The sequence below is a fragment of the Fundulus heteroclitus genome, chromosome 20 (genome assembly GCF_011125445.2).
Source record: "Fundulus heteroclitus isolate FHET01 chromosome 20, MU-UCD_Fhet_4.1, whole genome shotgun sequence".
Classification (NCBI taxonomy): domain Eukaryota; kingdom Metazoa; phylum Chordata; class Actinopteri; order Cyprinodontiformes; family Fundulidae; genus Fundulus; species Fundulus heteroclitus.
Window position 1 is genome coordinate 30,248,153 of NC_046380.1, and position 26,257 is coordinate 30,274,409.

Here is a 26,257-nt window from a genome sequence, read left to right on the forward strand (position 1 = left end):
CTCGCCCGGTGAACGCTGGAGATAGGCACCAGCAACCCCTGTGACCCCATGAGGGATTAAGCGGTTTGGAAAATGGATGGATGGATTTAAAAAATCTATTTTTACTACAGAAATGTTATACTATGGTGTACACAATCGTGGGGAAGATTTATGACTCTAAATGGAGGGTTGGTGAGCTACAAAAGGCTGTTGCTAAAGAAGCTGGCCATTCATGGAGTGCTGTATCCAAGCACAATACTGGAAAGTTGAGTGGAAGGAAGAAGAGCGGAAACTCCAGCAGGAAATTTTGCAAGCCACCATATTTTTCTTGAAACATAGTAACCTTTGGTTTCTAATACCAAATTAAAAGGCAGAGGTCATGAAGAGCCATTTACTCAACGGTCCGTTGATGCTGGGAAATGCCACTGGATTTTTACTTCCACAGGACAGGTATGTGATGTTGTATTTTGTTCTATTTCTGGTCCTCTTCTCTTACTGGCTTCCATATTTGCAGGCTGCTGCTCTTCTGCCAAGATAAAATACCAAATCCTGCACTCTGTTTTGGGAACTTTCATATGATTGGCTGAGGAACCAGGAAGTAAACACGAAATACAATGTGAACTGAAATAGCTCCGGACATTACCTCTAGGTTTGAAAGAAGAAAAACATGACTAATACATTGTGGATGGAGAGGACCGATTGTTTATTTATCCTGGGTGAGAAGTGTAAATTATTTAGGTGGATTTTACAGTAAATATCTTACTTATAGCTCCTTTAAGCAACCATAATGTTTTTTAAAAGCTCAGTATGCGAAACCCCCAACTGACCCATGCCTAGTTGCTATCATCCATAAAGCACTACAGCTCACAAGTTACTTTAACAGAGACATTTATTGTTATGTTTGAATTGCAGTTAGGTTGGATGACGAATTCAGAGTTTACAGTTAGGGGCTGGAGGAATGTTTTTTTTTTTTTTTCAGTAGAGCTTAACTTTTTCAGAAGGAATACAATGATATCTGAGTTTGACTTTAGGACAAACGTGCTTTTTTTCACCCTTTCAAGGACTGTTGACTGATCCGAAGCTGATATTGTTGTGGAGCATCACAGTCAGAGATTGCTCCTGTGGAGACAGAAGTCAAGCTCCAGGTAACTCGTTATAAGACACAAGGCTACAAAGGCTGTGCAACTAAATTTCACAGGGAGTGCTGGTTTTACTGCAACCAAGACAGACAATCTGGCACCAAATGGAAGCCCTGCTGGTCCCCCAATAATGGGGCTATATAAGATGATGGTTTGCAGATTGGAAAGCATCACAACATAAACAGCTGTACCCTCAGAAAAATCAGCACCAAAGGAAGGAAGGGGGAGGTAGGTAGGGAAAGAAACAAGCAGGCAGCTGCGTCTATGATTAATGTTAATTTAAAACTAAAGTCTTTTCAGTTCAACAAAGCCAACTGCAAGTCAAAGACTGAACAGTGTCATATGTAGGTCCCTTTCTGCTCAAAACAGTGTCCATTTTGGATTTTCACCCTAAGGCCATAGAGCTGTGTCTCCCTACACAGGATCTTGTTTCCTCTCCTCCTTCTCAATAATTCAATGGAAAGAAGAGATGTCAGCTCTGGTATAATTACTGTGTGAGGGTGACAAGCTCCTCTGTCAAGGGCAAGATGGGGAAACAAGCGTTACAGTGCTGAGAAAGCTAAAAGATCGAGCGACAGTGCATTTGCAGCTGACACTATTGATGGGAAATGCCTCGACTTCTACAAGGTGATGAAACTGGAGGTAATTTGGATAGGGAGCGCTGCAACAACAAGCACTATTTAAAAAATAAGAAGAAGAAAAAAGAGAATTCAACGTACTTCCAGCAACAGAGAAGGGGCTGTAAACCGGTGACAGCAGTTCTGTGCTCCCTCAAAAGGAAAAAAAAAAAAAAAAGAATCATGTCCAGGTGCAACATCTTATTCATGAGATTCAACATCAGTCCTGGGATTCATGATTGGTTTGCAAGTCTTCAGCGGTTGGGAAGCAACGCAATCTATCAGCATTAGGCAGAGAGGTACAGTACAGTAGGATCAGATTTCAGTTCTGGGCCAGCTGAGATGACAGACTGTGTTAATTTAACACCAAGCAAACCCCAAACTTCCTGCTCAGAGAGAGCCTCAGCATGAGCAAAGCTGCCAAGATGTGACTAAAACTGTAAATGTCACCGAGACCTGAAATCCTGGCGCAGGCAAAGGCTTTGGCACAAAGCCCTGCGTTTACAATGAGCGACACAGAGCAGCCAGTCATCGTTAGAAGTGGACATTTTGACACACTGGTACCCAAAAAAACATCCCGACTGAGATGTATCCACTCTGCAACAGTTCATGATCTGGACTCGTCTCTCACTGTCATATTCCACCTGATGTATAAAACAAAAAAAAAGATCTGATCCAAGATCAGCACTGATGATGAAACTCTTCTTATTTCTATGAAACCATAGAGTGTGATACAGCTTCAAGGCCAGTCAAGGCATTGCTTTATATTCTGCTTCATGTCTTTTCAGTTTCAGTGTGAGCAACATGTACAGGTGTTTCAGCGGCTTTGTGAGGGTCTTCTTAGACACCAGATACCAGTGTCTTGAATAGACTGCCATGAAAAGCTTCATCTGATGCTTCGTTCCAAGTGAGAAATCAAGAATGTGCGACCTCAACACATCCCACTTCCTGGAAACACAGAAGCCCAGCATGCTTCCACAACAACAGCTCCAGCAGAGGGAACCTTTGCAATATTAGCTTAACATTGAGTAAAAACATCAAACTGATGTTTTTTCTTCAGTAACATAATTCCACACTACAAATTTCAGGAAAATTGAACATTTTGGATCTTCCCTTTGGCTCATCCCTCAGCTCTTCTGCAGTCTGGGGGACTGAGGTGTGCAGGTTGATTTATTTCTTTTTTTGTTGTCTGATGAACCATTTCTGTGTTGTTTTGCTCATATTTTTGGTTAACAGACCTGCTGAAAGAACCTCTGATTACCTTTCCTGGTGGAGCTCACCAGATTTTTATTCGGAGTTTAAGTTAAAGAGTTTATGATCACATGCAATGTAAAGCTGAGGTTATGCTGGACCTTCAGTATGCCTGCTCTGGTCTCAGGTTGAACCATTTTTGCCTTTTATACGGCTGATTCAGATACACAGCATTCACTATAGTTCCCATTGTAAACAGCACATGTCGCTGCAGAAGAAGAATGTAGAGGAAGTACATTCCTTATATCCATCTCCAACTACACAGTTTGAAGGGCTATGTTTAGGCAGCTTTTGTGTTTCTGCAACATTCTGCAGTAAATATTTCTCCTGTTGCTATAAGTAAGCCTGTAAGACAAACTTGCTCTCAGACTCTATTATGTTTCTTTTCTCTGTTTGATGAGGGCTTACAAAATTGCCAAATGGTTAACAGGTTCAAACCACAGAACACTGCATCACCATACAAGGGTCAGTTTGCATTTTTGTTGATTTTTGCTGCTGTTCTTTATTTATCAGATGCTGTTTGTAAGGACAGCAACAGTGAGTGTAAAACCCTGTAAAACTGTTTTCTGCATACTAATCATTTCCTTTATGCTACAGTGCCGTGTTTTCTGCCTAGTACTACATACTAGATATTATTATATTTCATCTGACCAGACAAAAAAAACTTTCCATTAAAGGTGACAGTGACATTCCGCTAACTTCACATGTTTAGGTTTGTGAGTTTAGAACAGAAAAGGTAATTTCTAAATCTTTTAGCGGGAGAATATTTCAATCCGTTAAAAGTTTCATCCTCCCCAGGAAGAGGTTACCAGTAAGTGTGTAGGATATTTCAAAAGCAGCACGAAATGAACAAGTGGTTCTGTTTGATTTCAAGCCAGAAAAAGTTGCCGTCTGGTTTCAAAGGTGTGGGCTTCACCAAAGTTCAAAACGAGTTTAAGCACCGATAGCCAAGGTTTGTTGTCTGTTTCCTCGCCTCTTACCAAACTACCAAGAAAAAGACTGAGAAGAGCTAAAGCATGAACAAAGATTCCTTTGTCGTTCAGTTCTAGTGTCAGAAGGAATTTCTGTGTGAAAATTAAAGAAATCTAACTTTAGCCTTGATGTTTTCTCAGAATGCTTTTCGTTTTGGCATCAGCTGTTAACTTCGCATTCACAGGGTTGGCTCTCCGAGGTCAGCTTTACTTTGAATTTACATCATTTCAAGACTGCAATGTGCCAGTTTATTGAATTTTTCACCACACGCCCTGATGTAGCGCCGAGCATTTAGCAGAAGAAAGTGACTGCACCTAGTTGAACTAAACTCCTAAAGGACACATGAAAACCTTAACTAACAACTTCAAAGCTTCCTTTTCTGTCTCTGTTTACATTTGCCGTCATTGTCCTATATCTCATACCGTAATGTGGAATGGAAGAAAATCGTCCAATATCAAAAGGGGCTTCGTTTTTTTGATCATGGGGGAAGTGGCGTGTTTAATCAAAAACCTTGTTTGCCGTTCTCCCTGTACGGCACATCCGAGGGCGCGCACATCAGAAGCCAGCGGAGAAAGGCCACAGTCTGCGTTTGAAGGCAGCTGAGCCACTGCACACAGAGGCTGTTTGTAACTAATTAGGCTCGGTTCGACTTACCTAGATTGCAATTATGATGGCGTACCTCCTTAATTCCTGCCTATTAGACGTCACTTTGAACGGTAACCTTAACCTGTTGGTCTTCACCCACGCTTTTTCACCAAACAAGCACATATTTTAATGTATTTTATTGGGATTTTGTGTGAAAGGCCAACACAAGTTTGTGCATATAGATTTCAAATGGAAGGAAAATTGCAGAGGGTTTCTAAAATCTTTCATTAAGACAAACGTTTCAAGGTGGCATGTCTATACCTTTTCTACTCCTTTACTTTAATACCCCTAGACAAAATCCTTTGCAACCAGCTGCCATCAGAGTAATCTAATAAGTGTTTTTGGTTGTGTACTTTAAAAAAATATCCTCCTGAAAACTAAGGAATGAAGAATAAAGATAAAGGTGTAGAAAAGTTCAATATAGTTTGGTTAGAAAACAATATCTATCGCTCCCATCTTAACCCATCCATCCATCCATTTTCCAAACCGCTTAATCCCTCATGGGGTCGCGGGGGTTGCTGGTGCCTATCTCCCCATCTTAACCCATTATGTAAAAATGGAAAGAGTATGGCACAACTGTAAACCTACAAAGACAAGGCCATCTACGTACCTAAGATAACAGACCAGGAGGCACAAAGTAACTCTGAATGAGCTACACAGGTCCACAGCTCAGGTGGGAGAATGTGGTGATGTGAAAATATCAGGTAAGATAGTCTTAATGGAAAAGGGGCTTCATTGTTAAATGAAGTCCTGTTTGAAGTTTTCTTAAATGTCACGTAGGAGACATGGTAAACAATCAGAACAAGGTGCTCTGCTCAGATGGGAACAAAATTAAACTTTCTGGCCTGCATGCAAATTAATATGTGAGCCAAAAAAAAATAACACCGGACATCCTTTTGATGAAGCTAATCCCAATGGTAAACCATGGTCATGGCAGCATCAGGCTTTAACGATGCCTTTCTTTAAAAGACACTGAGTCTGGCCAGAGTTAAGGGGCAAATACCACAAGTCAACATGTTAGAGACAAAGGACTGAAACTGGGTCATCCAACAGGTCAACAACCTCCAAAAGTTCAACCAGAATACAAAGTATGTGTTAAAATGACAAAGTACAAGCTTAAATCCGGTTGAGTATCTGTGTTAAGACTCATGTTCCCAAATGCTCTCAATCTAACCTGAACAAACTTGACCCATTTTGCAAAGAAAATTGGAAATATATGTTTTTTCTAGATTTTCCAAGCTATATTGTGTTGGTTATGGGAAAAATTTGAAAATGTTAAGTGATATTTGAATACTTTTTTAAGGCACTATACCTTCTTTCATGCACTCTGAAATTAGACAAAGGATGGGGAAGTTTTGTGAGCCAGTTCAGCAACAAGCACATAACATAGAAATGTAAAATGAAGAGCGCTGCAGTTAAAATATGTTGCCTTACATGTGCTTTTAACTGCTGCTAATTATATTTCTCCATTGATGTTGAATCAAGTCTCTTATTTTCTATTTCAAATCTATGCTTTTGCCCATAGTTGACTTTGAACTGCTATGTCGGGGAGCAAATAGCTGTTTTCCGCAGACATCTTGAGGTATTTTAAAGGTTACAGCAGAGTGCTAGCCTATCAGTTTACCACCTAATGAGGTCCATCAAAGGAAAGATCACAAATCATTATCATCACTTCAGGTTTCCTATTTATTTTCATGGTGGTCAAATTCTTCCGCATTCCTAATGAGAGAAGTCGTTCTTCAGCCTTAGCTCTCATTCACCATGAATTCAACTGTTAATCAAATTTGTGTGAGCCTAAAATGTTACACGACCAGCTGCAAATTATTAACTTACTAGTCTTTTCCCCTCAATCTATGACAGATTGCTGCCCAGAGGAGAACATTCAGCAGAAAAGCGGCACAGACAGGTGATTCACGTCTAATGGATGTTAATGCGGCAAACGTACACGACTGAGGATATTCCCAGTGGTGTGCACTTACAGTTAATTGATAACGGAGGTCTATGAAAAGATGCACACTAAATCACAGCCAATGAGCCTGCCTATAAGGTTGCAGCAATTCAAAGAACAAGTCTCCAGAGTCTCATAAGCTTTTCAACAAGTGAAAGCTCTCCTGAATTAATAATAATGCAGGAAATATGCTTAACTCATATTACTTTCCTAAAGACATTCCCATTTCAAATGGGGAGCTTATGCATACTATTGCAAAGAATAAACACTTTACCCTTCCTCTGATCCAGGTCACTCAATTCTCTAATGGCATTCTTGACGTCTATTTATGTTGTACTTTGATTATTGTCTGTACCAATAAGCACTTTCTTCTGAGAATGATTCAGCATTTTTATGTGAATGTTTTCCTGCTGCGTGTTAACGTGCACAGTGATTTAATAAAGTTGTCATGCCTTCTTACAACCACAAACTTTCCTGTGTTTGATCGAGATTTTATGTGATGGACCAATTTCAAGTATTGCATAATTGTGCGGTGGAAGGAAAAGGATGATCCCACACTCGGTTAAGTTTATTTACGACCCACGTGTATCCTCAAGGCACTTGGTTGCATTGGGTTTATCAGAGTAAATGGGACTGAATAAGTATGTCACACTTTGCAGATTTTGGTTTGTAAAAACTTTTGAAAACTAGGCATCATTTCCCCATCCTGTTTACAGTAATTCACTGCTTTGTGTTGGTCGGTCTCGTAGAAAACACATTGAAGTTTGTGGCTGTGACGCGACAAAACGTGGAAGAGTCTAAGCTGCATGAATACCCTTTCAAATCACTGTGATTCACTTTTTCACAATCCCACACCAGTACATCAATCTGAAGGAAAACAAATCAAGTGGAAGGGAGGATGTCTTTTCATATTTTGTTAGATTTAATCTTTGTGGTTTTTGGCAGTCATTGGGATGGAAAGCATAAGACTAACCTTAAAGCTGCAGTAGGTCACTTTTGTAAGAATGTATTTTTACCAGTTTGTATCCTGAAAGTAAAATATGAGACAGATAACCTGAGGGGGAGAGAAAAATCAAGCTCCTCCGGCTCCTCTCACTGGTCCTACTGCCATTTGCAGAAATACACAGCTCCCAGTCAGAAACAACCAATCAGAGCCAGGAAGAATGTCTGGCTCTGATTGGTTATTAGCAGTGTCGGTCACGCTCGTGTACGGCCTGCTCAACACGTGTACTCTCATCCAGGGGGAGGGACGTATCTGGAATGTGTGCTTGTTCAAATTTTCAGGCTAAGTCAATGGTTTTCTCAGAACACCCTACTGCAAATAGTATAGTATAGTATAGTATAGTATAGTATAGTATAGTATAGTATAGTATAGTATGGTATAGCAAAGCATCATATAAATCTAATTTTCTTTGCTGTATGACTGGATTCTATATTCTATGCTTCCTGACACATTATTTATTTTGAAATTTATTTAGTGTCCTGGCCTGGCAGCTACAGGAGCCATGATGAAGGGAGTGGTTGCCTTGGGTTGTCAGACATCCCTCCTTATATAAACATTTTTATGGAGTTATGCTACTTTTTTATCATTGCAGCATCTGCATATTGAAACTTGTTTTCCCAATTAGAATCAGAAATAATTTTGCTCCACTGCACAGCGAGTAGTTCCTCAAAAGCCAAATTAACACAGTAAAATACAGCAAATAGATTTTTTTTTAAGGCAACAGATTTGTGTTGTATTCCTGATACAAATAATCTTGCTACTTATCATTCATTGAGGGGAAAAAAATTCATGCTTTTTAATGGCTATATTTCACACCCATGTATTATCGTCTTAAAACCTTAACCTGGTAGTTTTTGTTCAGATACCAAGATGTTTAAATGCATATGTGGTGCACTGAAGTATTATGATTAAGCAACCAAATATGTGTCTCACTAAGGAAATTTAAAATAACTCAATTGTTGTTTCAAAAGGAGCTTAAAAATGGTGAGACTTTTGAGACAAACAAAGGTTTGTCTGAACTTGACCACCTTTACAAATTGTGAATGAGGATTTGTTTTGAATCAAAAGGCCCTCAATCACTATTGCATATAACTTTATCTCTTGGTAGTCATTAATATTCTTATGAATCATGGAGATAAATAATAAACAATGCTCAAATCTCATTTAATTCCATTATTTATTAATCTTCTAAAATTATATATTAGAGGCTATTTCTGCCAACTGTGCCCCCATAACTCATTTGGTCCGGTCAATTTTTAGGAAATGTAACAGATTAGGATACCTGATGAAAACAAGCAATGTTATTAATTAGAAATGTGTAACTCCATACAGACTATGAGTTAATTACTTAAAGTTGTCAAATAGGGTTCAATATATCCACAAGTTGGTTATGAAATAACCACAAAAACATCCTCTGGCAGGTGGCTCCGTGTAGAAAGCAAAACTGCTGAAGTAATGTTAACGAGGTGAAGCGAACAGCACCCGGTGACGGCGACAGGGTTATTAAAAAGAAATATATCTGAAAAACAGTGAAACTATCTGAATGACTGAATGAATGCTCATGTACTCATCGTATGTTTGACACTCAGATTCACATGCTTTTGTCAATATTAAGTGCAGTAGCCTTTTCGGGCTGCTAATATGTTTTAATGGTATATCCTGTGCTTCCATCAACTAGTATTACAAGTTCAGTTTCCATCTTTCCATCATCCAATTTTAGTAAATCAAAAAAAAAAAACAATGATCCTCAGAGCTAAAATGGGATAGAAACTACTGTACAAACAGATCAGAGAAGTTTAGCCACGTGATATTCTGTAACATTACCACCTGCAAGCTGTCATTTTAAGCCCATTGTTGGATAATTGCCTGTTTAGCTTGAGCTGAGGGACCTCATGTTACAAAGCCAGCAAACTTGCACTTCACCCGCTGGCTCAAATCAGATTAGTTTCACCTAATTGGTGAAGATCAGATGTTTTTCATGACTTTCAAGGAAGAAAAATAAGGTTTTGTGACCAATTGGTAAGATAGCATTGATAGCATATTCTTTAAAATGAATAAGTAAAAAAATATTACAAGCAATATGTTAAATATTTTACCAGGAAAGACTGAAAATTCAAGGCAATGTCAATCTACCTCTATGAGATCTCTGTGTGTCCTCTTCCTTTGATTATGGTGATGTGGAGACATAAAAGTGTAAACACAGTCAACTCTATGTACTGGTTCGTATATACAGTGCTTTGCATGAGTATTCATATCACTTGAACCTCTCTCTGTTTTGTCACATTACAATCACAAACTACAATGCGTTTCATTGTTATTTTACATAATAAGCCAACATGAAGTTTTGCATAATTGAGAAGAGGAAAGAAAACGATATGTGGATCTGACACTTTCTATTTTCTAGTACTACTGGGGCTATCCCTTGTAGTCTGAGGACGAGAGGGTGCACAGTGGACAGGTTCCTGTTTGAGAAAAGCAAATGTTGCCACTTCTATGATGTTTCATCGTGGGGATGGCGTATACAGGGTAATATTCAGCATTAATGTTCAACCACACAGCGTTTTGCAGGTATGCAAAAAAAAAAAAGAAAGAAAAAAGTTCAGATTTGTTCTCACCTGACAGGAGCACCTTCTACCTCCTGTTTGCTGTGACCCTTTCATGCAGGGGTAAACTGTCATTGGGACTTCTTGTGGCTTTCTTTCAACGGTGGCTTTCTTCTCGCCACTCTTCCATTTATGCCAGATTTGTGGCACTTCAAATAACAGTATTTGAATCTGTTCTAGTGCACTTTAGTGTATTCGTTGTGTATTCTTAAGAACAACGTCGGCTCTCTCTCTCTCTCTCTCTCTCTCTCTTTCTCTCTCTCTCCACTGCATGATCAGTCAGCTCTTGCATCTTCTCCGTTCCCTTAAAATGTTTGTTTTTCTTGCCAAACACAGACCCATTAATAGTGCATGAATTTTAAAAAAGCAAATTGAGAACAAACAGCAGCAATGCATAAATTTATTTAATATTCTCATTGCTTTCAGCGCAAGCTGCTCGGCTTGTGCACTGCCTACTGAAATCATGACAGCTAAGATTAATCTGGTTCCTCTGGAAAAGCATCGCTGAGCACCATAGACAAAACAACTCTTGGTTGCATGCTGTAGGTAAGAACACTGAAGCTGTATCTTGATTTGAACTGTTTTATTATCCGAGCATTACTGGACACATGTCTGCGTCGTGAAAAGGAAATGACTATTCACATTGCAGGCTGTCTTTTGATCATGGTTTTCATAAGGCTAACGTTGTAATTCATAATTCATCAATTCTTCCCATGATAATGGCACAGAGCTTGAAGTGAGCTGCAATGATGTGAGCCGCGGTAACCCAAAGCTAATCAGTGTGTTAGTGTTTAAGAGTTAGATGGAGGACGTTTTTGTCCAGGGGCCTTTCACGTGGTAAGTGAGACTAATCTTTTAGTATTACTATGACCAAACTAATCAATTCAAAAAGGCAGACAGTAGGCTTTAGGAAAGAACTTAAAGCTAGGTTGTGGCACTCACCCAGGGGAAATTTTCTTGGCAGTGCTGAAATTCATCTGGTCTCTTATTCATGAAAAACACACAAATGTCTTTATCATTCTCAATCAAAAGCTCACATTTGTGTTACCTCTTTGAATTCATATATTCTCTGTCTCTCTTTTTAATTGCACACACACACACACACACACACACACACACACGCACACGTCGGTATATATATATATATATATATATATATATATATATATATATATATATATATATATATATATATATATATATATATATATATATATATATACATACCACGGCTACTTAACTAACCTTAAACTTAACTTAACTTGCATTGTAAGGACCTTGCAAAATGTCCTCACAATGCTAAATGCCCATACAATGTTCGTCTACTGTCAAGTTTTGGTCCTCATAATGAAAGCTAAACACACACATATTGTCACATATTGCTCAGTCTGTTTTACATATTGCTCAGTTTGATACATATTGCTCCATTTTCTCTCTTAGTAGACTTTTAAAGGAATAGTTCACAATTAGAATGCAAACACTTTTATGAATTTTGAAACTGGCATTGTGTTTGATGGTTGTTGACATGTAGGCTAATGATTATGCACATGGAAAACTGACCGAGGAAGCAGTGCGCCACCAATGCTCTTTCTGTGAGGAACACATCTGGTAAAGTGACCCGGGCTGGACTAACAATCTGATAGAAAAAAGAAAATTGTGTGCAAAGCACAAAAATTGCAATGATTTAAAAAAAAAAAAAAACACTAGTTGATTTATTGATTATTTTTGATCCATGAGATTCTCACTGTGTGGTACTCTTAATCAAAAATATAATCTTTTCACAGGATAAGTGTATTCACACAAAATTCTTTAAAGGTAAGAATACATAAACATAATATCATCACATCATCTAATTACTTTTGTTTAAAACAGAATAGCATATCTCCTGTTGGTAGAAATTACATGCCATATTTATTATTACAGTAAAATCAAATCAAACTTTTTTAAATAGCACCTTTCAACACAGAATTATGTCAAAGTGCTTGTCACAAAGGCCTCTACACCCTAGCAGATTCAAAACAAGTAAAACATTTTAGGACATAAGATAAAAATAAAACAATTGATAATAACGTCTCAAAAATAAATTTAAAAAATCAATTAAAAGCTCTTTAGCCTTGAACGTTTAACCTTGAACAAGCCATCAGCCTTACAGCTGAAGGCTCTGCCCGCTGTTCTATGTTTATGAACCTGGGGAACCACAGATAAACCCACCATCTGGGAGTAAAGTACTATTTTTGGACAATAAGCTATGATAATGTCTTGATAAGGAGGAACAGAAACTTTGGGAATTTGGGAAGTAAGAACTTTAATCTTAGTCATAAATGCAACAGGAAGCCAGTGGAGGGAAGGCAAACCTATGTGACTCAAAAGACACTTCTTGATAAAAAATGACTCCAAGGTTCTTTACAATGGGACTGGATATCAAATAAATGTCATGGGAGAAACTAATTGTATTGCCAATTTTGTTTCTGAACAAAAACGACCACATCTGTTTTTATCAGGATTTAATAACAGGAGATTCAAGGACATCCATACTTTTATGTCATGGAGAGATGCTTGTTATCGGGTTAGCTGGTTGAGCTCATTTCTAGATAGCTATAACTGAGTATCATCTGCATACCGATATAACTGTACCGTGTGTTGCCTAATTCTATTAGCATATATCATTATTTACAAATTAAAAAAGTATTGGGCCAAGTATCGAACCTTGAGGAATGCCGTACGGGTCGGGTTTGTGGGAAGCGTTCTTCAGACATCAAACACAGCAACATAAGTCAGGTACAGAAGAAGTCAACCATCAGAAGCTATCAAGAAATCATTGTAAACTCTTGCTCAGGCTTTCTCTGTACAGTTGAACCCTAAACCCTGACTGAAATTCTTTAAATATTCTTTTTTTTTTTTTTGCAGATGACCACACGATTGAAGATCTTTAAAAAAGATAGATTAGAAATGGGACCATAATTTGCTAAAGGTTAGCTAGTTGTAAACGCTTGCTCGGGCTAGTTGTTGATATGGACAACTACTGTTAAGTGTTCATTAGATTGACAGCCTGGGGGAAGAAGCTGTCTTTGTGGCAGCTGTTTTATGTAAAGATCTCTGTAGCATCCACCTATTCCTGACCCTAGACCTGTACGAGTCCTGAAAGGAGAGGAGGTCAGCGCCGGTGATCCTCTCTGCAGAACTAATTGTTTGTTAGAGTTTGGACCTGTCTTGTTATGTGGATGAGCCAAACCAAACAGAGATGTAAGAGTACAAAACACACTGAACAGTGATAGTGTAGAAGATGACCAGCAGTTCCTCTGGACGGTTGCGTTGGACTGTCTTCCAAACAGTGTATGTGTGTGAGGACCATTTCAGGTACAGAGAAAGGGAGGTTCCTAGAAACTAGATGTGACTCACAACGGGCACAGTGTTGTAGAGGATGGTGAGGGAAGTGAGTGTAGAGCGTGTCCTTCTGCAGGAGAATGTCTTGGTTGATGGGGTTGAAGGCTGATCTGAAGCTTACACACAGGAGCCTGGCGTACGTTCCTGGGTTGGTGCAGGATGAAGTGTAGTCCCAAGCTGAATGCATCATCCGTCGACCTGTTTGCCTGGGAAGAAAACTTCAGGGGTCCAGCAGAGGGCCTGTTATTTGCTTCAGATGCGCAGGAAGCTTTATGTGTCAGAGTGCAATGTGGACAAGTTGGTGGGAGGTGTGATAAGTGGTATCCGAACAGCATGACGGTGTCACCACAATGGGTTTTTTTAAGTTTCCACAACATGACACATTACATTCCAACCTGTAATTTCAACATTTTATTTTATAATGCAATGTGTATCTATGTGGTATATATATATATATATATATATATATATATATATATATATATATATATATATATATATATATATATATATAAAAGAATGAAACAAATACAAAAATTGCCATGTACACATGTATCCTTCGACTTTGGCATGAAGCCCTTAAAAGGTTTTGGTGCCACAATTTACCTTCTAAGATCATATAAAATAGTGAATGGAAGTCTACCTGTGTGTAATCTAAATGGCCTTTTCCCATTGGTGTCTACTCGATTCGGTTCGTTTCTATTCAACTCTACATGGTTCGGGTGAATTAGGTCATTTTCCATTACAGCTAGGTGCCACAATAATGTTGATGGGGTCATCATAGGTAATGTGACGTGTTTGTATGTGGCATAAATACAACAGAACAACGGAGGACATGGTAGCAATGTTGAACATGCTGCTCAGTCTCTGGATTTTTGTCAGACTTCAGTACAAAAAGAGAGCCGGAGAAGGCTGTAGGCAACAGGATGAAATGCGGGAGACGGACAGGGGATGCCATAGAGCAGTATCAAATGGACAAAGGGATACAGAGCTTCTATTTCCTTTTACTAGAATATACTCAGTCACAGTAATATGCTAAGTCGCCGTTTACAAATGGTGGGTCTGATTCTTGTTAGGAAGTCATGCAAGCGACGCAACCAGTGACGCCACCGAGTACAGTGACCATACAGTGAACCCCAGCCAAGAAGGTACTAAAAATGCTCTGGTTGCATGGAACATTACTAACAGTGGAAAACCCTGATAACTGGGTAGAGCTGTGCAGTGCCACGCCATGCCATACTGACAAGGTACTAATGCAAAACTGCCATTGCATTTTCTGTCTATAGTATAAACCCACAGCTGCAATACCACTAAGCAAGAGGCATCACACCATGAACACCAAGGAGCTCCACAAAGAAGTCGGGGACAAAGTTGTTGAAAGTTACAAGTCAAGGTGGGGTTATAAAAAAATATCCAGATCTTTAATGTTCTCCCAGAGAACCATCAAATCCGTCATCTTCAAATGGAAAGTCAAGTCGAGTCTATTTGTACAGCATATTTCAGCCTTGTGGCTGGAATATGCTGGGTAGGCAAGAATAAGCTTTGCTTCAGCTCATTCCTTTTTTTTTTTTTTGGTAAATTGTGGGTTTGTTTATTGTTGTTCTTTTGTTGTTTCCTGTGATTAATGTGGACAATTTACCAAAATAAAGTGATTGATTGATTAATTGATTAATTGGTTGATTGATTGACTAATTGATTGACTAATTGATTGATTGATTGGCAAGGCAGTTCCAACTGCTTAACATTTTTGAAAACATAAAAAACATCATAAAAACATCAAAATGGTCACCGGTTGTGAGAACAGTAACACACATTAAATTCTATGAAATGAAAACATCATCCCCCACGACCCCATGAGGGATTAAGCGGGTCAGAAAATGGATGGATGGATGGATGGATGGATGGATGGATGGATGGATGGATGGATGGAAAACATCAGTACTCATCAAATATGTTGGTCAATGGTCCTGTTATTATGGGTCGAAAGCAACTCCAAACAGGTGGGTTTTCAGTCTTCATTTAAAGGAACTCAGTGTTTCCGCTGTTTTGCAGTTTTCTAGAAATTTGTTCCAGATTTGTGGAGCATAGAAGCTGACTGCTGCTCCTCCGTGTTTGGTTCTGGTTCTGGTTGTGCTGAGTAGACCAGAACCAGAAGATCCGAGTGGTCTGGAGGGTTGATACAGCAACAACAGGTCTTTCATGTATTTTGGTGCTGAGACGTTCGGTGATTTATAAACTAACAGAATTATTTTAAAGTCTGTTCACTGAGCTACAATGAGCCGGTGTAATGTAAGTTTGTTCATATAGCACTTTTCAGTAACAAGACGATTCAAAGCTGTGGGAGGACAACTGCTTCCTGGTTTTAGTGAAAACGTGAGCAGCAGCCTTCTGGATTAGCTGCAGCTGTCTGATTATTATTATTATTATTATTATTATTATTTCTTTCTTTGTGGTAGATGTGTGATTTAAGCACACGGTACCACAACAAACCAGCAGAGAGAGGGCCACCCACCAAATTAGGTGGGCATTAATCAGAGAGGCGACACAGAGACAAGTAACCCTGAAGGAGTTGCAGAGCTCAACAAATAGTTGATAGAGTGCACAACAATAGAGTGCACAAGCTGAGAGATGCTCTGACCTGAGATTTGGATCTCTGTACCTTCTCTAGAGTAAACATATAGTAGGCCTGCTTACAGTTTCAATCCCTGGCCTGTCTTGTGTGTTGCTTGGTCTTCGTGAAGCTATTTGCTCACGGATGCTCTCTAACAAACCTAAGCAGCCTTGACAGTGCAGCTTTATTTTACAGAGGTTAAATTAGACACATGTTGATTGTATTTACAAACAAGGTGAACTTGAATCGCATTAAGAAATATAAAGGCAAATGGGCTGAGCACAATTGCACAGCAACCTTGTGAAATGTCCATTTGTGGGGGAAAACATTGAAACAAAACAACAACAAAAAACTATGTATAATCTTCCTTTATAGTTATGGGCTGCCATGTGTTGTTCTATCAACGCTAAATCCCATTAAAACCCTTTGAAGTGTGTGGCTGTAGCACGGAGCTCCTCGGGTGTTTACAAGTTGTGCTGTGAAGCCCTCTATGGGTTGCGTGGAGTACTGCAGCAGCGGTGCGCCTTCTGTTCCCTCCTCCTCCTCCTCCTCCTCCTCCAGGAGCAGGAGCCGCATTCCTCTCCTCTCCGCTCCATTCACACGCAGGGGAGCCGTCGGACAGAGCGCACCGCCGCCGCCGCCACTCCGTGTGACCAGCGTGGAAATGTGCCCAAGTTGTGGAATTTAAAACCATGGCGGGGATAACAGCCCTGAGGATCATTTGAACGCGTAAGTACCCCGGCGCGAGGACTGGAGGGGAGGCTTTTTTTTCCTCTCCTCTCTCTCGCGCGCGCGTGTGGACCAAGCTCGGGTTCTAGGTGGAGATTGAGAGCGTTATGGTTGTTTGTTTGTTTTTTTTCTTTCCTTCCTCCCCTTACAGTTTACAGTTGCTCCGTGGTGGCGAGTTCTCGTCGCCGTGTTTCTCTCAGACTCTCGGGTGTGGGTAGCCTCCGAGTTGGAAGCAAGGAGCGGCGGTGGAGCAGTGTGCTTCGGAGGTTTGCCGGGGAACGTTGCGGGACCGGATCCGCGCAGAAACTAGTTGTTTTGGGCGTCTTAGTTTATTGGAACCTTTTTTTAATGACCTCGGGTTAAACACCTGGCGCAGAAACTACTCTCTGCTGGGTGTTTTTTTTTTCTTCCTCCCTTTTTGGTGCAGTGTGCGCTAAGTTTCTGACTGTCTGCAGTTGAAACTAAATTTCTTTTTTTAACACGTTACACATAAAACAAACCCCAAGGATCTATTTTTATATATATATATTTTGCTCGGGCTGTGTCTATCGCTTTTCCTCAGAGGAAGGAGGAGGAATGCCACCACCATCATGCAGAATTACAGGTATTTCTAGCCTGACACCCCAATGCCCCCCTGTATACACAGTCTTCTGATGCGTCTCTATTTATTCTGTTTAACCCAAACATTTATTTATTTATTTTTTAAATAAAAGACCCTAGGGAGGAGTTGTGTTAGATTTCTCAAGGGGAGGGACAGGATGGGGGAGAAAAAAAAAATCGATCCCCCTTATTAGCTTTGAAATAATTAGAAATTGTATTTGTGCGATGTGAAAAGAGCGTTAATCGGCTAACGAATGAGAGGCAATTTGCGGGCTTTGTTATTCGACAGCAATTGAATTCCCCCTCGTTTTCAGAGCGGGGATGGAGTGAGAGGCGAGGGCTGTCTGTGGGTGTGTTTGAGTGCGCCTCGGTTGTCAGCTATTGAAAATGCTCTCATTGCTCTATCGGATTCTCCTCATCCATGCCTGTGTCTCTCTGTGTGTGTGTTTTGAAATCAGATCCTTGTTAACCAAATTAGTCGTCCCCCCCCCCCCCCTCTCTCTCTCTCCTCTTTGCACGCTGTGTGAAATCATTTGGAGTTATGTTGGATAAATGTGGCTCTTCTGGGGTGTGGAGGGAGAGATGGGAAGAGGACTGGGGGGGGGGGGGCACAGACTGGAGCTTATCTGCAAGAATCTCTGCAGCTGCCCTTAAAAATTAATGCAGAAGTCCTCCGGTATAAGGGGGCATAACGGTGAAGAGGGGTTATCTTCGCTGTGGCTTCGGGTGTTTTGTTCTTTTAGCGCAGGTAGGCAGGTGCCAGGAAACGGGATCAAGACATCCTCAGGGTTTAAGGTTTTATAAATTGCTCAGGTTTCTCCACCAAAACGTCGCCATGGTTCAAAGTCCTTTCGGTGGGACGATAAAGGGAGCTTTGGAGTGACCCGGCGTTTGTCTGCTGCTGCCTGGATCGTTGAGTAGCACAGCGCGGCCCCTCCCCCACCTGTTGCTGCACACTGCCAATCAGTTGGTTGGGGGCGAAACGGGGAGCCACTTCCCCCTTTTTGCCCCCGTTTTGCAAGATTTGGGACCATTTGGTCTTGACATAGAAGTTAAAAGAGTAGCACGTGTTGCTCTTTTTAAGATGACACGTGTTTATTTATTTATTTTGCAGGTTAGATACTAGTCAGACTAATCAACCAGTTAATATGAACTTTTTTACTTGTTCTTTAAAGAGCAAAGCAGCAAAAGGGTGCAATCTTCTAGGCAATGAGCAGGTTTCCTTGAAAATTACAAGTACACTTAGCAGGTTTTTATGTCATTTTAAGTCTGCTCATCAACAATCACAAATAACTGTCAAATACAGTTGACCATTACAGAGGTAATCTGCAATAATCTGTTGCTTATTTGATTATGCTAACAATTTTTGCTCATCTGTATTACATTAAACAGTTAATTTCAGGCCTTTTTTTTCTTTGCTATTGCTTGTCTTGCAGTGGTATTTTACTCAGGGTTACAAAACTGCTATTCTCATGCCGGGCTCATCAGAGCTAATGATGAACATCACTTTAATCTCTCTCTGCATTTGAACCATGACACGAGTGTTTATTTAAGAGATGCGGTGTCCAAACTACAGGTAAAAGGACATTTCACCAGGAGTGGGCAATCTTGTTTGGTCAAAACAAACGGCGTTTCTATGAATGTGGGACTGGCAGCAAACTTTAGTTTTTGTTGCAAAACTTTGACCTGCGGATACAGTTTTTGGTGTGATTTAATTATGTATAGGAGTATATGATGTCGCGATGATTGTGGAAGTGAGCAGTCACTTTAAAGCAGAAGTTTATGGTTTAAATAAATGGGGAAAAAATGTTTGCAGTTGATATTGTAAACTGTCTTTGGGACTATGTGCAAGCGATCAGTGCAGTTAGCGGTTAGCATTAGCCAGACAGCGGTCCGTGTGCGTACTCCCTATAGCATGTGGATGCTTACATTAACTGGGAGATATCCAGAAGGCTGCAAGTGTTTCCAAATCCAGCATGTTTCATAATAGATAGAGGTCAGAAGTAGGGGTAGGTCTTTATTGTGTGATTTTATCGTTTTCACAAAAGATTTATCGTGATGAGAATATGACTTTATCTTGATGACGATAAATTCCTACTAGTGGTGTCTGAAACCCCCAAAACAGCCAGATTGTTATTTTGCTATTTTCTTCACTGTTGGTCTCTTGAGCGCATTAGTGAATATCAATAAATTCAAAATATCTAATCAAAGGCGTACCTTGTGCAGTTTGGTGATACAAATCACACTTCTTTATGCAACTAGTGTCCTGATGAAATGTGTAACGAATTTTGTTTTATTACCGTTATATTCTACACTACTAAATGTTTTTTATGTGGCGTTTATTGGGCTAATTGATATGCAGTCGCAGCCACAAGGTTACCTAAAAAATAATTAAATAAAGTAGTCTTATATCCTCATTTTCATCATTATCACAATGGTACTGCAATATATCATGATAAACTTGTCTGTCCGTATCGCCCACCCCTAGTTAGAAGTTCAAAAAGATGAAGCCTTACATGTTTGCTATAATATGGCCAGCCTTCCTGTTATCTGCTGAAAGTCTGCTTCTCTCTGGCTGCTTTAATTAACCCCCAGACCTGCCTCCACATCTCATCGAAAATAGTTTATATTTAGCGTTTTATGTCATTTTGCTTCCTTTGACTTTCTGGTGAACAACTCGTTGATCGTGAAAATTCCTTGCTTCTTCACTCAGTGACTGCTTCCACATCAAAGAGTGTCGTCTGCAGCGCTTAGCATGATTAGAAAAGATGGACGTTCTTAAGGTTCTGCTCGTCCGCTGTTTTCTCCGTACATCTCTGCGACACACCAAGCATGATGTGTTGCGCTCCTTATGCAGTTGCTTGGACGTTAACGCCCTCTTTGTTGTTTAGCCGGAGGAAATCGGCACGGAACGAAGAATAACCAGTCATCTGTTGTCTTTCTTGGCTTCAAAAAAAAAAAGGCCGAAAATAATTTTCAGGTGTTAAAAAGATAATATGCGAACATGTTGAGGCTTGTCCACACCCTGTCACACTGCTGCAGCATGAATCCCAACGATCGCGCTCTGCCCTAAACACTCAAGGAAGTTATAGTGACGTTCTCTTAAAGACTGTGCACACGCCACCTCAGAAAGTTGTCAGCGTAAGACAAAGATTTTCTTAATGAGATTATTTTTTTTGTTTGTCGCTAAAGTGTCGCTATGTATGGCGTTTTTGCATAAAAGCTGGCAACCCAGCCAGAAAATTGCAAGCAATTTGCCTCAATCATCCTTAATTATGATACAGATCTGCCCCACAAAAGGACTGTTCCTGTCAGGAGTCGTCAGAGGCTGCGCTCTCCGGTCCGCCCGGCTGCGCTGCTGTGAAGAGTGAACCGGTGATGTCCAAACTTTGGAATTTGAGCTGACGTGCACTTTGCACCCCCCCTCCGGCCCTGCCTTTGTGAGGCTTCTCCCCGCGTCGCATTCTTACGGGCCCTTCGGTCGTTCAGTCGACAGGTCCGATTAGATTATTGGTGGATGACGAGAGCGGCGAGGGGTTGGTCGAAGTGAAAACTGAGTTGCGCATGGCGCACGGTCACAGAGATGGTACGTTTTCTTTTTGCACCAGTGCTGCTAGTGCATGCATTGATGAGGCGTTTTTTGGACAATGAGGATAAAAATGAAGCACCTGGAGGCATGAGGCCGATTCTTCTCGGCTTGACTGGAAAAATGTCCCACTTTATGGGCTGTTCCCATTTGCTCTCTGTAGTGTCTTTGTGTGATTTGCCGGCCTGTAAAAACACAGCAAATTTTTTTTTTTTTAGTTTCCTTACTGTCTGACATTTGACCAACCCTCATCTTTAGGCATTTCCTCTTCTCGCCTTGCCTTGCGTGCCTCTGCTCTTCTGCTTCTCTTCCTGCCTACATTCTTTTTCCCAACATTTTTCCCTCACCCTGTCCTTGTGTCAGTGCGGTCTACCTCTCCCCCACCCTTCGTTTTGTCTCTCCTCCAACTTTCATATTGCGTTTATTTTTTTTTTTTCAGGCTGTCTCTCCGTTTGCAAATGCTAACCCACCTCGGAATGCATCACGGTTTTCTCGTCTGCCGTCCAAAGATGAATCCCTGCATGTGCGAGGCGTACGCCTTCCCGCCTTTCGTTTGCTCTCCAGACTCTTTGGCAGCTTGAGGATCCTCCATTTTCATGCGAGCGAGCCGGTTCTCCTGGATCTTCTTGCCGGGATAATCGGTCCTCGTAGTTTTGCCAGAGTCTGTCCCGTCGCTTCTTTTCAGATTGCTGCTCGTCGAGGAAGCATTCATCACTCCGAAAGAGGATCTCCCCGCGAACAGACGTAGTGGTTGTGTCAAAGAGGGCTTGGTGTGCACTACCCTTAAGTCTCTCCACCGTGCGTGCACGCTTTCTTGGCTCGCTGCTGATGTAATATCGGTTTTCATATAATAGCCGCTGAGGACGGCTTGTTTTCATTACATAAGTTTTCATTTGTGTCAGTCATCCTGAAGAGGTTATAGCCAGAGTGGCATGTTGCTACCTCTCTGTTTTTGGTGTGCATCAGTCACCCTGTCTACTTCCTTTTCTTTTTCTTTGATCCTCTCCTGCCTCAGGACCTCCTATACTGTCTGAAGAAATTTGGAAAAGTATTCAATTTAAATATTTTCCACGTATGTGTTGGAAAGATCAGTGCCGAAACCTTGTGCTTCTGACACAACCTCTCCCGCTGCTCCGTCGTGTCACTTCTCCATCTTCTTACTCTTTTCTTCCCGAGCGTTTCTCTCTTATTTTTTTTTTCTCTCTGGGTTTTTTTTTTTATTTTTTTTTTTTTTTTTTGCACCGAGCCCCGAGGCGAGGAGCCACACACCAGCAGGAATATTAAAAGCTCTAAAGATGGAGCAGCAGTTAGGGCTCTGTCTGGAAAAAAAGCCCGTTCTACAAACGCCTCTCGCGGCATCAACGCCCATCCAGCCGACGAGAGCTAATATAAAATAGACTCGCTCGCCCAATACCTGGCGGGCCCGTCTTGACTGACTGCTCAAATTGGAATGACCTCCATTTGGCCCGCGTAAGAAGCTGGGATTGAGCGCCGGTAGGTGGTGTTGAACTGCAAAGTGCCACGGCATTACCGACGATATTGAGAGGTGAATTTGCCGGCGAGCCGGCAGCGCAGACCCTCATCAGCGCCAATCAGAGTGAAATTTAAAGGTAGACCCGGGCCATCTTCGAGCGGCTGACAGCTGCATTTTTGGTCCCTGGGAACTCTGATTTTTAAGCAGCGTGCTAGATGGGGGAACACAAGTGTGCGGAATTTAAAAACCCAAAGCTCAGCGTGTATTGTTTGATTGGTTGACCCTCCCATCCCCTTTAAAAAAAGATTCTTGTTGCGTCCCTCGCTTCAGTTGTAGCCAAATTAATGTGACCAGAGCTTTGGCAGAGCTCTCTTGCCTCTTTCTGTCTCTGAGGAAGGCAGCCCGAGTTTCTTTTTCTTTTTTTTTTTTTTCTTTTTTTTTCGGTGCCTCTGTCGTGTGCTCATCCAAGTGAACTGTCTGTTATGTATAATTAATTTTCTCCTCTCTCCCGGTTTATTTTTATCGCCCACTTTTAACAGTTTCTTCAAAGGACCCCTCCCCCGCTTCCGTCCTCCTCGGTGCCTGCTGAAAGTGACAGCTGCTCGGGTATGGGAGATGGTTTTTTGAAGCAGGCACTAAAAAGGCCCCTCTGACAAGACGAATTGGAGTGAGAAATCTGACATTATCAAATAAATGTGGCTGCAAATTGAAAATAAGTTTTTTCGCTGTAGCCCCCATTTGTCTCTCGGAGAACCGGATTTAATTTGTCCTTTTGTCTCGAGTGTTGGCGATGGGTTTGGTGGGAGAGAACGAACCCCGTTTAATTTGCGGGATGGGCTCTGATCCAAACCGAAGAAACGTTTTCATTCGTTGTATTTGACCCTCGGCTCACCACAGCTCGGATTGGGTTCGAGTCGCACTCACAAGATCCGGTTCCTCTCCTGACCCACTGGCCTTGTGTGGAAATCCCACAGCCGCTGCAGCGAGCGGGCACAGCCTCAGCATCTGTGGTTTCCTCCCCGGCATGCTAATACTCTTGTCAGCATTCTACCCATCTCCCTTCAGACACCGAGTCAGACGGGCAGCCAAGGTCTCTGATTTATGTGGACAGAAAAAATGCCCTGTCTTGTTGTGGATCCTCTTTTGAAGAAGAATCTGGATCTTTTATCGATCGGGAAGCCACAGTTCCTTCCTGTAACAACAGATGACACCTATAAGTTTCATTCCATTCTGGTCCAATTTTGTTCCTGAGCTGGGAAACGAGATGAATAGATAATCCACACTACATACATCCCTTATCATGTCCAATTCTTTTTTTTTTTTTTTTACTTTTGTGTTTCTTCACTTTCTGCCCAAAGGTCTGCACAAAGTAGCTGCATGTATCACATCTATTTAATTCTTATGGTATGAAAGCCTTGAATGAAAAACCTGTTTTTAGACCAAGTGAATGTACAAGCTAACTGATTAAGTATCTATCAGCTGGGACTCTCTGTACACTAAACTGGTTTTAAAGCATCCTATTATGCTTGTACCACTTTTTCTGGTATCTCATTAAAAGAAACATACACCTCAGGAACAGTGTGACGGAAAGATTTTCTAGGCTTTGAAACTGTAAATTTTCAAAACCTTGGTACAGCTTGATAATGCAACCCAACCCGCGCCCAGTACCAAAGCAATCCTGAAAGCTTTGCTGCAAATTGGTGGCGATTAGAGTCTTGAGATATATATATATATATATATATATATATATATATATATATATATATATATATATATATATATATATATATATATATATATATATATATATTCCAAGTGTATAATGTTTAGCCAGTCAGAAATAGTCACACGTTGGCAGAGGCGCACCACAGACACAAATAACTGATGGTACTTTCATCAGAGACTTTCTAATATCTTGCAGCCCTAGTTGGTGCACGCCATATCTTGCCCTTCCCTTTCATTCATTCCAACCAACCTGTACATCAACCGGCTACATGCACTTTGACATTCTTTTTTTGAGTTTAATAACATTAAGATTAAAGTTTGGTTTGATGTTTTGATGATGCATCATCATCATCATCATGCACAATTCCTTCTTTTTTCAGCTGGTTTCAAAACAATGACTTCTATCAACAAATCTATAGCCCCTTTTTTCTCTCTAATAGCTGTAGTCATAAATGAACTCGTGATTTACCTCTAGCGAGACTTAGTTTTCATTCTTAATTGGTTTTATTGTTACTTTTAAGCATTTTGAATTTTCCTTTTATTTATTTTTTATGGATATGTTTTAGCTTGCAGTATTGAACAGCACTTTACTTCAGCTGTTGGCTGTTATTAATAGCTTTGTAAGTAAAGATGTTATGGTTTGGATTGTATGATTGGCACATTGAACCTAGAAAAAAAAAAGCTTGAAACCACAGTCAGACTGGAAAACCCTGATCGGTGCATCAAGTAAAGGCAAGTTGGACTTAAGTGCCGGTCAGCTGTTTGGCAACCAGTTAATAATAAGTGAAATTATATACAGCAATTTGCTGTGAACAAGTACCTTTACTGATTAAAAAGAACTGATAAGGAAGCTCTGAGCAGTGATTCTACTGGACCCTCTATCCACTCTGATGTGCCGGTCAGTGTGCAATATTTTTAGGCCTTCACAGATTCACTGTCAGCCTTCCTTGCAGAGATAGTCTAAGTTTAGACGAGGAAGCCCAGTGGTTGTTTACCATACTCACTAGAGTCTGTCGGCGTCTTCAGGCATGTTTGGCTTGTTAATGAGAACCACTGTGAGAGATGAGGCAGCGTGCTGTGGGTGTGTGCGTTTGCATGTATTTGCATGGTGATCAGCCGAGTGTCGTCCGTGCACATCGGGGGGAGTGCACGGCCGTATAAGGGATGCTGTTTGAGTGCGTTTGCGGCATTGCGGTGACTCTTTATGGAAGCGTGTGAGGTAGCCCTCCCTCCTGTGGAGGATGAAACAAAACTGGCTATAAGCATTTATAGTTGTGATAAATGTTTACGGTGCCTGCACCTCTTAATTGCTCCCTTCTCTTTGTTGTCTTCTCAATCTCTCTACCTCCTCATAACTTTACTCCTTCTTCTTTCATCCGTTCTCCTCCCTGTTGTTGCGCGCACACACACTCGCCAGGTTCCCGTTGTGTTTACCAATGGGAATCTTAAATAATTCAGGCTGTCCGTACTCCCCAGCCCTGTAAATAAGACTAATAGAAGGCAGGTTTCTGAAGAGAGCCACTTGCCCAGGGAAAGCATTGCTGTGGGCTAGCCTATAAATCAGCTTGCTGCCTGTCTGGCCCCTTTTTTTTCTGTGGCTGCGTTGTGGACTACAAAGCGGGAACCTCCATGTTAGCGGAAGGAAGGGTGACTTAATGCGGAGAGGTCAGCAGCAGGGTGGCGTTGGCCCGGAGGCAGTGATGGGTATTGGGTGTTTGTGTGCAAATCCATGCAGGATGTGTTTTTGTTTTTTTGTTTTTTTTTAATTGGATTTTGAGATGTATCTGTGTTACACATGGATACGTACACCATGGCTCATAAGCTGTTCATGCTGATGTCATTAAAAGGCATTTGTGCTTACCAGATGGGAGACAAATGTTTAACGTTAGCATATTGGTCCTTCTCTGCATGCCTGGGTTTATGGTAAATATTTTTGTTTTGGAGTAACTAATGAGTTATTCTTCATATATCCATTTAAGAAAGCTGTGTTT

General features: G+C 40.9%; 1 protein-coding gene and 1 long non-coding RNA gene across 6 annotated transcripts in view; both read left to right on the forward strand.

The window, feature by feature from the left end:
* Positions 1-662: 662 nt before the first annotated feature.
* On the forward strand, positions 663-2,566 carry LOC110369019. Its single transcript, XR_002428617.2, has 3 exons — positions 663-695; positions 1,041-1,124; positions 2,524-2,566. It is a non-coding gene; the product is annotated as an uncharacterized LOC110369019 (long non-coding RNA).
* A 14,174-nt stretch (positions 2,567-16,740) lies between these two features.
* plxna1b (plexin A1b) overlaps positions 16,741-26,257 on the forward strand; it is a 254,801-nt gene continuing 245,284 nt past the window's right edge. For all 5 annotated transcript variants that reach the window (XM_012870500.3, XM_012870503.3, XM_012870502.3 and 2 more), the window contains exon 1: positions 16,741-16,881. The gene's annotated coding sequence lies outside the window, so the exon portion shown is untranslated. The remainder of the gene's footprint in view (positions 16,882-26,257) is intronic.